This window comes from Amblyraja radiata, chromosome 15 (assembly GCF_010909765.2).
Source record: "Amblyraja radiata isolate CabotCenter1 chromosome 15, sAmbRad1.1.pri, whole genome shotgun sequence".
In the NCBI taxonomy this organism is placed as follows: domain Eukaryota; kingdom Metazoa; phylum Chordata; class Chondrichthyes; order Rajiformes; family Rajidae; genus Amblyraja; species Amblyraja radiata.
In genome coordinates, this window is record NC_045970.1 from 11,961,109 (window position 1) to 11,976,792 (window position 15,684).

Sequence of the window (15,684 nt, forward strand, 5' to 3'; positions counted from 1 at the left end):
AAAACTGTGTAAAGTCATTATCTCTCATTTCATATTGTCCTTAAGACTTGCGTTCTTTTAATGTAATTACAGAACTTGGGAAGGTTTCTGCTCTTTGAAGTTTATAATGGCTTTTAAGTAAATTCATAACCGAAATATGGAAATTATATTTCAATGTATTTAAAAAAATACATGCAATACCTGTAACAAATTCGGCATGACCTAAAAAATTAATTTAGCATCTATTGAAAAGGTGTCTTCTTTGATTAAAATGAAAGACATGCAGTCATGCATCGTAATATTTTTTTTTTTTTTTTTTTTTTTTAATTTTTTTTTTTTTTATAGAAAGCGAGAAAAAGAGAGGGTAGAAAGTTACAAATAAAAAAGAAAGCAAAAAAAACAAAAAAAACAAGAAACAACACAACAGAAAAACAAGGGAGGTGGAATGGGTTACCTGTAATACATCAATGGAGATAGGTTCGTAGGTTATAAAGTATAGAGTATAGTTTTTCATCTGTTCCTGAGTTCAAGTTTCAGTTGGGTCCTCGTGCTGTGCCAATCTATCCCTTCAGATAGTTAATGAATGGAGCCCAAATTTTATGGAAAAGATCTTGTTTGTCCATTAAGACAAGTCTAATTCTTTCTAAGTATAGGGTCTCCGACATTTCCGTAATCCACATTTTAATTGTGGGGGTTGTAGGGCCTTTCCAAAATTTTAATATTAATTTTTTTCCGGTTATTATACTGTAATTGAGGAAGTTTCTTTGGTTTGTTGTGAGTGTTAAGCTTTGTTCTGATATTCCAAGTATTATTAATTTTGTGTCTGGGTCCAGTTTTGTATTAATAACTTCTGAAGTTATTTCAAAAATATCTGTCCAGAAATGTTTAAGTTTTATACAGTTTGCAAACGTATGTGTTAAATTAGCCTCTAAATGTAGACATTTATCACAAATAGGAGAGATTTGTGGGAAGATTCTATTTAGTTTTATTTTAGAGAAGTGTAGTCTATGTAAGACCTTGAATTGTATTAAAGTATGTCTGGCATTTAATAATAATAATAATAATAATAATAATATATCTTTTATTGTCATTGCACGTCAGTGCAACGAGATTTAGTGTGCAGCTCCACTGATGTCCAGGAAAGGTAAATAAATACAATACATAAATAAACAAGCTGAATTGATTGACGTGACCATCTGAGGGAGACTGTCCAAAGGGAGTGGGTGGTGGGGGGGCACTCATTAGGGCCGGTTCAGAGCCGCTATAGCTCTTGGGATGAAACTGTTCCTGAGTCTGGAGGTTCGGGCGTAGAAGGCCTTGTAACGTCTGCCGGAGGGAAGTAGTTGAAACAGACCGTGGCAGGGGTGTGATGAGTCCTTATGGATGCTGAGGGCCTTCCTGAGGCACCGCGTGTGGTAGATGCCCTCCAAGGCTGGTAGCTCTGTCCCGATGATCCTCTGCGCTCTGTTGACGACGCGCTGAAGAGCTCTCCTCTCCGCCTCCGTGCAGCTGAGATACCACACAGAGATGCCATACGTTAGTATGCTCTCTGTGGTGCAGCGGTAGAACGTTGTCAGCAGCTGTTGGGGCAGACCAGTCTTTTTTAATGTCCTCAGGAAGAACAGTCGTTGCTGTGCCTTCTTGACCAGCGCGGCGGTGTTTGTGGACCATGTGAGGTCTTCTGAAATGTGAGTGCCCAGAAACTTAAAGCTGGACACTCTCTCCACACTTTCCCCATAAATGGAGATTGGGTCGTATTCTCCAGAATGGGACCTCCTGAAGTCAATGATCAGCTCCTTGGTCTTGGAGGTGTTTAGTGCCAAGTTGTTATTGGCGCACCAGTCCGCCAGGTTCTGCACCTCCGCTCTGTATTTTGTTTCATCACCGTTGGTGATCAGCCCAATCACTGTTGTGTCGTCTGCAAACTTCACAATGGTGTTGGTGTCGAATGCAGGGACACAGTCGTGAGTGAAGAGGGAGTAGAGCATGGGGCTTAGTACACAACCCTGTGGTGTGCCGGTGCTCAGGGTGATGGTGGAGGACAGGTGCGGGCCCAGTCTCACTGCCTGCGGTCGCTCCGTGAGAAAGTTCAGGATCCAAGCGCATATCGGTGAGCTGAGGCCTAGCTGGTGGAGTTTGGTGGTGAGCTTGGTGGGGATGACCGTATTGAATGCAGAGCTATAGTCAATGAAGAGCATCCTCACATACGTGCCCTGTCTGTCCAGGTGAGTCAGGACAGTGTGAAGGGCCAGAGAGATGGCATCCTCTGTCGATCTATTTGCCCTGTATGCAAATTGATGGGAGTCCAGTGAGGCAGGGATGCTGGATTTAATATGGGAGAGGACCAGCCTTTCGAAGCACTTCATGGGGATTGGAGTCAGTGCAACCGGCCGGTAGTCGTTGAGGTTGGTGATTTTGGACTTTTTCGGCACCGGCACTATGGTGGCTGTTTTCAGGCACTTGGGGACCGTTGCCAGAGATAGAGAGAGATTGAAGATTCTCGTGAATACCTCCGCCAGCTGTCCAGCACAGTCCTTTAGTACCCTTCCCTGTACACCATCCGGGCCTGCAGCCTTGCGTGGATTGATCCTACGCAGAGCGCACTGTACCTCCTGAGTGCTCAGTGTTAAGGCCTGTCCCTCCGCTATGGCCGGGGTTATTTCACACCTGATGGTGTTGCCAGTATCGAACCGGGCAAAGAAGGTTTTCTACACAATGAACATTGATGTATTTGTTGTAAACTTTCGTCCCACATATCTTTCGTGATAGGGTGACCTATTTCATTTTCCCATTTGTATCTATATGGTTCGGTCGGTGGTACCTCGTTATTTAGTAAGGTGTTATAAATATAAGCTATTAGTTTTTCAGTATTAGGATGCTTGTTCAGACATTCATCAAGAATTTCTGATTCCCTATTCCTGTAAACTTGTGTATTAGATTTAACATAATCTCTAATTTGTAGATATCTGAAGAAATTATTTGAGTGCAGTCCATAATTCAGTTGTAACTCTTGAAATGAAAGAAAAGTACCTTTCCCATAAAGATGTCCTATATTTTTGATTCCATGATTTTTCCATTGTGTGAAACCTTTGTCCATAAAGGATGATTTGAATAAAGGATTATTTACAATGGGTAGGCAGAGTGGTATATTATTCAATTTTAAATCTTTTTTTATTTGTTTTCAAATTCGTATTCCACTATGTATTATGGGGTTTTCTTTATAGGTTTTTTTGTGCAGTTTTGTGGGGATGCATCGTAATATTTAATCAGTAATGAGAAATGTATGGAAGATAATCTGACGCTTGATATTGGTAAGTATAAATTAAATATTGAAACCGGGTGCTTGGAAGAAAAAGATTCAGTACAAACAAAATTGATGTCTTAAGGGAATTCCACCTTATCTAATCTAGATTTCAGCCGGACTTTTGCAAACTATGCAGAGTTTCTTATAAATATATGTCAATGCTTTCAATCTGTGAAATTTTAAACACTGACTGTGTTCTGTTGAAAAAAATGTGAAAGTTTCAATTTAGACATGTGGTAAGTGGATATGTAAGCAATCAGAGCTAGACACAAAATGCTAGAGTAACTCAGCGGGATAATTTTTTTTTACCTTTGATTTAAACCAACATCTGCAGTTCTTTTCTACACATAAGTAATTAAAGCATTGCTGACACGAGTAGCATCATCAAACAATGGCTTCCCTTCCTAAAGGCTTTATCAGCGACAATAATTTAGCAACGTGAGCTATGCATCGATGTTGTGCATATCAGAAATTAATGAATGTTGTGTAAGGGCCCAAAACAGAGCTTATATTAATATCCTAGGTCTACAATTTCCATTATTGTACAAAACTGTATTTGCAGAATTTAGTGGCCCATAGAAAACGTGGTGCATACTTGGTCATTTCCCAACATTCTTTCGATTTTCAATCAGTATCTATGGACTGACATATGGCTAATGTAACACCACTATTTAAATGTTTGCTGGATATTGGTTGTGGGGACAATGCTAGAGTCCATTATTAATGATGTAATAGCTGAGCTTTTGGAAAACATTAGACAGGCAGCATCTCTGGAGTGAAGGAATGGGTGATATTTTGGGTTGAGACCCTTCGTCAGACCCCCTTTCATTGGTTCTTAAGAAGAGGCTCGACCCAAATCATCACCCATTTCTTCTCTCCAGAGATGCTGCCTGTCCCACTGAGTTACTCCATTTTGTGTGATGCATTTCGGAAAACTTTTAACAGTTTCTCATAAGAGAATAGGTAGAAAATTGGTTGGCAGACAGAAAACAAAAGTTGGAATAAATGGGCCTTTTTTCCAAGTGGCAATCAACGATTAGTAAATACTGCAGGGTTCAGTGCTTGGACTCCATCTATTCACCACCTTTATTGATGATCCAGGTGAAAGAATGAAATATAATTTGAACACATTTGTTGATGACAAAATGGGTGAAACTATGAACCATGAGAAGGATGAGATGCTTGGTAGGTGGTGTAAGTTATTTGGGCAACTCCTCCAAAATCATGGAAGAAATTGGATAAGGACATGGATATTTTAAAAAGACAGATTTGCTGGCTGCAACGGAAACCCCCCCCCCCCCAATCCACAGAAATAATCAATTTCAAGTTTCAAACCCGTCTGGCCTGTGGACTTGGACATCACACAATGGTGTGAACAGGAAAGGCTGAGACGGAGATAACGAGATTATCTTGGATACACAAAGGAAGGAACCAAGCCTCAGCAGACGCTGGTAAACAGGCCAGCACAAGCACAATCACCATCGGGGATGATAACGATCAGGCTGAGGGATCATGACATCAGCAAACCCCTTATCATCGGAAACCTATTGTTCATGCCAGATCGAAACTGGGAAACATCAAAAGAACCCCTTCTATCCAGAGGACCACCTGGGGGTTTCAAAGGAAGCTCAGGTATAAAAGCCGAAGTCAAGCCAGAACTCTCTCTCTCTTCCTGCTCTTCCTGTTCTGCTGGACAGCTCGTGGGCCTGCATCGACTTAGCTGTGAGTATCCTGGTGACCTGGTGAACTTCCCGAAATAGGATAGAGGTCGAGGGGGAGTAAAATTGTGTTAAAAGTAAGTTTTACGACGTGCCCGATAGTCTTCTGTCCATAGTCTTAGTTTAAAGCATAAGTTTAGCCACGCATTATGTAGTGTTGGTGAGATTCGATTTCTCATTGTTTAATAAAGCCTGTAATTTAGACTTGCTTTGAGTCCATCTTGGTTTCTGTTTTCTCTCATCAGCACACTCTGGTCAATTCAACCTTTTTTATCATATCCCACCATAATTCCGAGGTCTAGAACCTAGGGGAATCCCTTTTGTGGAGTAAAGGGAAATGCAAAACCCCTACAGAATGGCGACCGCGGCAGGACCTCGGTGGTTTGGGATATATGATTTGCCAGAGGGGGTGAGAGAACGTAGCAAGATGGAGGAGAGAATCTCCTCTTATCTGTTTAAAAAGATCAATCTCACCAAACAATGGGTGATAGCACTGTTGAGAGCAGAGCAGCCTGCAGCAGCTGCTGCTCAATGGACGGAAAGCAAAGCGTATAATAAAGGGCAGGAAAAGGCAGTTTGGCTAGCGTGCCTATCACAGCAGGTAGCAAAAATGCAGAGACAGGTAGATAGACTGGAAGAGCAACTGAGAGAAGCTAGGGCCAGCGCTGAAGAAAGCGCTAGAGAAGGGGAAGGGCTATCTGAGGAATGCAGTAAAGCCAGGCAGTGTATCTTGCAGGCGAGGGAGTCCCACAGAAATGCCCAGGAATTCCTCCAATGCCAGGTGGTAGAGGCAAAGGAGAGGGAACGGAACGCCCAGGAACTCCTGCCTCAGAGTACACAGAAGTGCAGGGAGCTGGAGGGAAAGTTCCAGGATATACAAGCAGCATACAGGGTGGCCCGTAGCGAGCTAGGCGATAGTGATCACGGGCCTTGCCAGGCGAGGATAGCGCAGCTGGAGGAGACTCTGTCCAAGACTAGGGGACGGGTTCACCTGGTAGGACCAGGGGGGTCCCCCGGGGGCAGAGGGCTTCCCTCAGCAGATGATTCCCCAGGGGTAATGGCGAGTTCTCACGGTGCGACCTGAAGCAAGATGTCACCCGAGTGAAGTGGTCGTGGTCCAGCACGAGTTCCGCACGATAAAGTGTTCCCACGATAAAGAGTTCCCACGGTACTCGGCAATTCTGTCATTTGTGCGACTGACTTGTCCGTCTCCCGATCTTTCCCGTTAATCGTGAATGAACATCGTGGACTGTAGTGTAGTTAATCACGTGGCACAAATGATGTCACTTTTTTTTCACACGCTATATAAATATCCTCCGTTCGTAGAATTGTCTCATTTGCAGACATGCCTATACAAAGTTGGTTCGAGTACAGGCTGGTTGTTATTTTCATTGACGTGCTGTATGCATTAGCGCAACATGAGCATCGAAAACGCTTGCGTGAAGGCAGAAGGGTGAGATTAATTAAAAAGATAATTAAGAGGAAGTCTCACTGGGTTAAGCCCATGTTTCAACGGAGACCTCAATTAGGACAATATGAGCAACTGCTTAATGTGCTGTGCGAAGAGGATAAAAGTGCATTCAAAAACTTTGTCAGAATTTCACCCGAGCTCTTTAATGAGTTAAAGAATAATTTGGGACCTCTGCTGAAGAAGACTGACACTGTAATGAGAAAGGCACTGGAACCAGGGTTGCGCATAGCAATCACCCTCCGCTACTTGGCCTCAGGCGATTCTTATAAAAGTCTGTCTTACAACTTTCTTGTCGCCACCAACAGCATCTGTGGTATTGTCAGAGAAACCTGTGAGGCGATCATCCAATTTTATTCAGCTGAAGTGATGGAATGCCCCAGTACACCAGATGCGTGGAAGAAAGTTGCACTGGGGTTTGAAAACAGGTGGAACTTTGCTCACACATGTGGGGCTTTGGATGGCAAGCATGTGGCAATTCGTAAACCACCCGGAGGTGGCTCAAATTATTTCAATTACAAGAAATTCCACTCAATTGTACTCATGGCGGTGGTTGATTATAACTACAACTTCCTGTATGTGGATGTGGGCACACCTGGAAGTGTTGGTGATGGCCGGATTTGGAAAGAAACCTGGCTTGGAAATAAAATGGAAGGTGGAACAGCAGGCATGCCTGATCCAGAACCACTGTCAGGAGAAGACAGCCCGGACATCCCATATGCGATGGTTGCTGACGAAGCCTTTGCATTACGGCCCTGGATTATGAAGCCATATCCACAGAGGAATCTAACTAGGGAACAGAGGATCTTCAATTACAGGCTGTCAAGGGCCAGGAGGGTAGTAGAAAATTCTTTTGGCATCTTGGCAAACAGATTTAGATGCTTGCTCAAGACAATGGAGCAGAAGCCCAAGAATGTGGAGAGTATAGTATATGCAGCATGTGTTCTGCACAACCTGATCCGAATGAGAGGTGCAGCTGCTGGATCAGCAACATCCATCCAGGACGGTGACCTAGTGGACAGTGACACAGGGGAAGTAACACTAGGTGCTTGGAGAAGTGGTGCAAACAAGTTGAAAATGGTCTCACTGCAGCGTTTGAAAGGTAACTCGGGCATATCCTGTGTGAAAGAGCAAAGAAACCATCTCTGCGCTTACTACAATTCACAATTGGGGAGTGTGCCGTGGCAGGACAGCATTATTGATGGGTAGCCGACCATGGGAACACTACTGCATGTTATAAGCTGACTTCCTAGTGTTGTCCTCTGAAAAGTGCTTCCTCTAAGATGTCCGTCCGCAAAACCTGCCGTTTAGAACATTGCATTGTCCCTTTAAATGCCTGAGTTGACGCTTGTTGCGGAGGTTGATGGATATAATGTGTTTTAAATAATCTGGCGTGCCTCATTTGTTGTATTTCGTGTTTGCGAGGCCCTTTTACAGACAAATGTTTTGTGTGATGCATCTCCTCTCAATATGTGACAGAAGTCGTCTTCTTATATTTTCAAATAGGAATAAAGACTTTGTATCACATTTACCGTGCTGATTGTCTTATTTTATTTTCTACCAAGAGGTGAAGAACACGTTTAAAAAGCTGGACATTTCAGTGTCCTGCACACTCAGAAATGTTAATGAGTCAAAATGTGAGAATATCACCTCCATTAAGGTCTTTTGTGTTTCAGCATGAGAGGGATTATAACATTAGAGACATTCGTCTTGTAGTGATGTATTAATGACGATTTGCAGACATCAAGCTGATAGTAAAAGATAAGTTTATTTTAAACAAGCAATGGCAATGACAATCAAAATGCAGAGGTAAAAGCTTTATCACACTTCAGGATATAATAAAATGTGTAGCCACCAACAAAAAGAAAATGCACAAGAGTAAAGGGCACATATATTAACATACAGACATTTACAAAGGACTACAGATGTAACACCAAATGGTGAGTGGCCAACAAATTAAATAAACGAAAACTCAAACTGTCATTTGAAACACCACAAAAAAAATCTACACACACAGATTTTTCACAGCTTCCGAGGGTTAACTGGGGTAGTTGACGTCAGCGCAGCCTGCTGCACTTTCTTGAAAAGGACTTTTTGCACGGACCTCTCCGTAAACAACAGGCAAAGGTGTATTTCGAGCAGGCTGCAGCTCTGCAAACATCAGAGGTGATGTTGAGTGTCTCTAGAAGGAAATTAAGAGGTACATGTCAAAAATTTCTCACGGACCTTACAATTGCGGGACCTTTCATTAAAATACTCTTTGAAGATCAGAGTTCTTCTTTTGAATCTCATTAACACAACTCATGAATAAGTTGTTGTCCATATGCGCATGGTAATGTTTATTTTTAAATTTATATTGCACAAAACACAATAGTTTACCTGTTCAGCACGGAATGGTGGATGTCCCCCCATTGCACGGGGCAGTCCATAGGGCCTGTCTGTGTACTTTAGAATCACAGAGTTATGTATTAGTCAATGTAAAAAAAAAACACACATTATGAATCAAGTTAGGGAAGCGCACATTTCTTTGTTAATACCTGGTCATAGAAGTGAGGCTGGCGAGGTTGAGGAACCAGTGGACGCTGCGCCTCAGGTGCACGTGCTTCCATTAACTGCACAGACAACACCAGACATTAAAACTATGTTGCTTTATGATGTGAGCAGAGACGCTGAATTAAGGGAATAAATTTAGGAATTTATCTATACCTTGTTATTTCTATAAGTCATCGCCCCATTTATCATAAGCCATGCTAAATCCCATTGACCATCACTTATTTCATCTTCGATCATTGAGTGACAGAAGTCGAATGTCCTGTGCATGAAGCCCATTGGTGTCATGCGTCCTTCCTGCAACAATCTCGAGCAGTCTCGAATACTTTTATGGAGCTGGAAATTCAGAGCGCAAATATAATAATCAGCAAAATGCTGGGTGGGTGCATTGTCCAATAAGCATCAAGTTTATATACTCACACTACTAATGCTGTCTACACCTGTCCCTTCTTCAGCACCTCTGGGTGTGGTGAGGTCGATGCTAGCACTGTGCCTACTGCGGTGCTGTTGGCTGGTGGATGGGCTCGGTGTGGAAGTCCCTTCCAGAGGATCATCCAACGCCTGTTCAATTATGTGTTTTTCCTGTAGGAATTACATGAAGTCATTTACACATGGTGTCCAGAGCCTCAAGACCTCAAATATCTTTTGTAATAAAATTACCTTGGGTGCGCTAGTCCTGGTCACTGCACGCACAATATGCCCTGATAGGAAACGCCACCTCTCCTCTATCCACCTATTCCTCTCTGTCTGTCTGTTTCCAGCTGACCCTGATCTTGTCCCAAGTGCGGTGATTTTCCCGTACATGGTCCTCTGGGTAGCGAACCATTGCAAAAGTTGGTCATCTGCATTAAAGTAGAGTGCTGGAATTAAATGGAACTTCAAGCATTGGATCTATTCCGTTAAATTAAAGTTTTGGTCAGTAAAGAGAGGCCTGTTTAAGAGCATGCCCTCCGCATTTAATGTGCTATTTATTGTTCTTCTTGGATAACAGAGCACAAGTTGGTCAATACAGATGGCCTTTTTGAAGACAAGAATTACAAGTGAAAATTGCCTGCCCTCATGCATAATTTATTTTATGGCTCTAAAAGAGATATGATTCCCACTTCAAACGAAGAGGGTGTAAAAGCTGTCTGCCACTACTTTTACATTGCAGCTGCAGGGAACAGACAGACTTATAAGATAAATTAAAGGTGACTGCAAAAACAGAACTTTTACATCTGTAGCATTGTATGTTTTAAAATCATGGATAACATTAAATTGTTCTCCTGTACATAAACTAATATATTGTTATAGTTACTCACATGAGCACCCGGGATACTCCGCAGCCTTCGTCTCCAGCAGGTTGCGCTTTCTCTCCCTATTTCTATAATCCTCTCTGGATTTGTCATAGAGAATCTCATTGAATTGGTACCACTCCACCAGTTCACCCTCTTGTTCCCTGTTGAAGTTATATGGCTTTAGCTTCTGCCATCTAACCTTTATGTTCTCGTCTGCTGAGACTATTGTGGAGGCAACAGCTACTGGGGAGGCAATCTCAAATACACCCTGATCACCTTCTCCCTGCTCCAAGGAGCCCACAGGCAGTGGTATCTCTGGCATCTCCTCTTGCCTCTCCACCTGTCTCTCTTGCTGAGTTTCCTCCTCATTTACCTGCATGGCTAAAAACTTTCCGACTTTCTTTGACCCCTTTCTTTGCGATTTTCTGAGAGGCATCTCTGCAAGTTTTACTGTGAAAAAGATTCTCAAACAATGACAATTAGGTGGGACGTCCTCGATGGACATATGGTCCATTGGCGATATTGAGACCACCTCTTTTACTCACCTTATGTCCCTTCTGTCAAGCTTCCGGGTTTACCGTTCGCAGGAGTTCCCACGGTATTCGCAAGTGTCATTACGGATATCGCACGGATATCGCACAGGCATCTGCGTCCATACAATGTTGCAACGCTGCTCAAGACACTCTTGGAGAAATTCAAAAATGTTTTAATTTTCTCCCGACCTTACCAAGTCACACGACTACCTGCCGTGTGCGCCACGGAGGTCCTCGGTGGTCCACGAATGCCGTACTGCTATCGCAGAAGGTTCCCACGATGTTAAATCTTGTTAGGTCTTGCTTCAGGTCGCACAATGAGAAAGCCCTTTAAAGGGGAATAGACCGCCTCCTGAGGTGCCGGGGATAGGTCCGGGTTGGCAGGTGGGGTTCGGGTTGTCCGGGGAGGGACAGGCCCAAGGAGGGGCGGGAGAGCACCCTCAGTTAGCGGCTTCCGCGCCATGTGTAGCACACCACGAGGTGGTGGGGTTACCGATCATGGTGGGAGAGCCGGGGGTAAAGGGGCAACAGCCCCGAGTAGGGCAGATGTGCCCGGTACGGCAAAGAAAATATGGTCCCCCGGTAGGGCAGGCAGACAGGGGGCCCATAGAGAGTGATATCATCATTCCCCATGGGGCACATGTGCTGAGGGGGATGGTGGCTCAGGTTCCCAAGTTAACCAGGGCGGGAGACCCGTCATTGCATTTTATGGAGGTGCAGCAGGCAGCCGACATAAACGATTGCGATGAGGTAGAACGGGTAAAGCTGCTACTGATGACCCTAGATTCATACCTATGCAAGGCGGTGACCTCCAGGGAAGTGGGAAGACCTGAAACATGGGTAGCGGCACAGACAGCGGTTCTGGAGGCCATGAGGTTGAATCAGGGTAGTCCTTTCACCAGGGTGGGGGAGACGAAGCAGCAGGTAGCTGAATGATGTGTGTATGAGGGAGCGTGTGGGATGCCTTTAGATAGGCAGAATTTAGATGGGAGAACAGCTCACTGGCTGAAGACTCTGGTGGCGAATTGCCTCCCGTGAGTTAGGGCAAGGGCCGAGCACTGGTTCGACCCAGCTGACCCAAACCTTAACGAGGCGGAGGTGATCAGGAAGCTCACCCTTGCGTATCGCAATGGGGTGAGAAGTGAGGAGGACCCCTTTAAGGGCAAGGTGCACGAAATAGTACCGGCACCACCCAAAAGGAGGCAGTGGAAACAGGAAAGCAGCCAGACCTCTTCCGAGATGAGGCTGGTGTGCTATGGGTGTGGGAAGCCCGGGCACTACAAGAGGGAGTGCAGAAACCCAAGTAGAGCAGTGGGGGATAGGACCCCGGTAACGGCCAACCCAGCCCCGGAGGTAACAATAGATGTAAGAGATCTAATTACCTATTTGCAGTCAAAGGCGGGAGGGTCCGGACAGGTAGCCATGGCAACAGGCCAGGGCACGCCCATATCCGCACCCCTGGCACCTTTATGACTGCCAGCAAAACAGCCCACATTCCTATGCCCGTTAGAGTGTGGCCCATGTGGGAGACCCTGGGTCAAGATGGAGGTCCAGGATGTGGTCGGGAGTTATCTGCTGGACATTGGTGCTTCCAGTAGCATTGTCCACACGGACAACCCCCGGACATCCCCTCTATCTAGTAGGGCGCCCTATAGTCCACGAGGCGAGGGAAATCAGAGGACGGATTGCTTGGCCAGGGAAGGAGCCAGGAGTGGGAAAGCATGGGATCCCCATGAGGAAGGACAGGTAGCTGCAGCCAGGGAGCAGCCTCGAGAAAAGGAGTCCACGGTCCAGGCACAAGACCCCATTTTAAAGGCTGCCTCAGCAGCCATTTGCAGGCAGGAGATGATAGAGGGACCGTATGGGGGTAAAGATCAAGAACAGACCCGGGTTGATGTGGAAACCGTAGGGGAGCCAGGCGAGTCCACAGGTAGTCAGCCTGAAGTAGCCGGCTGTGTTCCAGGGCGAGGACTGGAAGCAGCGGAGAAGGAGGCTGACTCCAGCCCTCCGCAGGCAGGTACCGTAGATTGCCTAAGAGAGGCAGAGCTAGCAGAAGCAGAGGAGATGGAGGTATCACCTCTGGTGTGGGAACCCCCAGTCAGACGTAGGAGTGACAGGGTCCCTAAACCCCCAGTAAGGTGGTCCCCATCCCTAATTAAACCTAGGGGTAGGGCCGGCCACAGGAGGGTCGGAAAGGAGAGTGGCCAAAACAGGGCACTAAGGAGTGCGGCTGGAGGGAGCCCAGTCTCCACAGGGAACGTAGGGGTATCTCGAAACCCCGTAGTGCAAAGGGAGGTGAGGAGCAGTCAGGCCCCTCAACAGGAGGAGTTCTGGCCTGCACGGGTGGGCCCAACAGAGGGGTGGCCCCAGCGTGACGGGACCAGTTATGAGTTGGCCACCCGGAAACGGGTGGCGTTGTATATAGCATTGGTTTGTGGGTAAGTAGATGTAGTTAGCGTAATTAGATATAAGGTTTTGTATAGCTACAGGGGAGTACAGGGACAGACAGTACGGGATCGAAGGGATGCGCTGTGGAAAAGTGGTCCATAACAAAATCAAAACCCCAAATGCCATTATTAGGCAGATAGCTCTGTGGAGGCAAGGAGGTGTTTTGCTTTGTTTTCCAGATGGGTAGCCCTGCTGTATGGATGATGGCAACGATGTGCCTCCGGACGTGCATTGCGCGTCGCGGGGTCACGGAGGAGTCCATCGGATTTGACTGAAGTGCGGTTACCCGCATGGTGCCCCCGCTAGACGGAATTATTATATCAGGCCCTGCTAAAAGACATGTTCCAGAAATTCCACAACCTGGATTTTGGGGACATAGACATAGAAGAGATGTACCGCGGGGGAGGGGATTTCACTTTGGGGTCCGGTAGGCAAAGACGAGGGGTGGTTAACGACGGGTTTACAGCATTTAACACGGGGACGTCTATTATTAATAGCATGGACAACGTAGAACTGGCCTTGCAGATCAAACAGTTGAAGGGCCAGTTACAAAAGGTTCTGGGGGAGGAAAATGCGGTGGTAGGATCGGGACTGCACGAAGAGGTGGCAATGACTCTACATCTAAAAGAAATCATAGCACAATTGGAGACACATGCAAAAACGATAAACGCTTTGATTAAAGAGGACCGGAATGCGTCCGATCAGGCTGCACAGAATGAGGTGTGTGGGCTGTATGGTGCATGGTTGTTGGGGGAGGGGAGGAGCAACCTGGAAGACCTGAGGCAAGGTCGGGTCCCCTCCTGGATAAGCAACCAGCACCTAGCAGCGCTACACGCTTATAACAGCACTTTGAGTCCTTGTCAGCTTCGTGTGGCCTCTGAGGCCTACCCGGTACCGGTGGATTGCGGAAAATCCAATCACACCATAATGGGAGTGGTCGTAAGAATCCCAGTGATGGGAACCTTGGCATGACCAGCTCCTCTGTACCGAGTGGAGAACGTGGGAGTTGTTCGTGGGGGGGTGCATATTCGCTACGGGAAGGTCCCGCCCTATGTCATAGTGAGGGAGCAAGCTGTGACAGGCATTGACCTTTTGGGTTGTCGGAGCCGGGGAGCACAGGTAATCCTGTGTCCCCAGCACATGGGCGCTGAGGCTAGGCCTCAGTGTGGGTTCAGGACTGTTGGGGCACAGCCTATAAACTGCACCATGGAGGCGATGGCGGCAGACCATGTCCCTCCACAGGTGGCGTATATAGGCTGTGGGACGTACTGTGTCACCACAAGTGCCCAGCGGTATCAGCACGGATCACAGCTGTGGTGCCCGATACCGCACAGCAGCTTCTGCTTTAAACCCAGGGCAGAAGTCCATGTGGCACAACAGCGAATATTACCCATCCCGGAACCTTCTTCGGTTCACCTCTCGGTACGATAAAATGTAACTGACTTATTTAACTATGTTGCCCATTTTGGGTATGATATTCCCCCAGTGAATTAAAAATTAAAAGAGTTGCTGGTGGCGGTCGAGTTGTCGCACAAACACTTCTTCTCCCTGGAACAAAAGACTCTGGATATCGCCAGGGAGATCGAAGAGATCAAGTCTCCAAGTTGGTGGGACCTGGAGTCCTGGATCATAGTTCCAGCATGGGTCCGCATCGTGTCCCATGTTCTGATCATCTGCCAGATGATAATTGTGCTGTATTTGCTATGCATTAATTGCAAATTTAAAAGGCGGAGGAGGATGGCCAAATTACAACAGCTGGTAAATCGAGCCGCCCGACGTCACCGTAGCAACATCCCATCACTGTAAAATGTCTGTACTCTAGTGCAATAGTTTTTGTACATATGTTGTAATCCCTGCATTTTCAGGGAATGGTCGTGAGGGTACTGTATGGTTTGTGGGATTGATGTAAAGTAAAAGGTGTATAGTGTAAGTTAAAGTGCTTCGAGGGCCTAGTTTAGCGATTAAGGGGGCTTTCGGGGTACATAATTTCACCTTCTCACCAGGAGTGTTTACAGCTCTTGAGGCTGAAGGATTGCCCACTAACTTTGTCAATCGACACGGTCCGTGCAAGCCTGGACGTGTCGTAGGGGCATGTAAGTTATTTGGGCAAATCCTCCAAAATTATGGAAGAAATTGGATAAGGACATGGATATTTTAAAAAAGACAGATTTGCTGGCTGCAACGGAAAAACCCCCCAATCCACAGAAAGAATCAATTTCAAGTTTCAAACCCGTCTGGCCTGTGGACTTGGACATCACGCAACGGTGTGAACAGGAAAGGCTGAGACGGAGATAACGAGATTCTCTTGGATACACAAAGGAAGGAACCAAGCCTCAGCAGACGCTGGTAAACAGGCCAGCACAAGCACAATCACCATCGGGGATGATAACGATCAGGCTGAGGGATC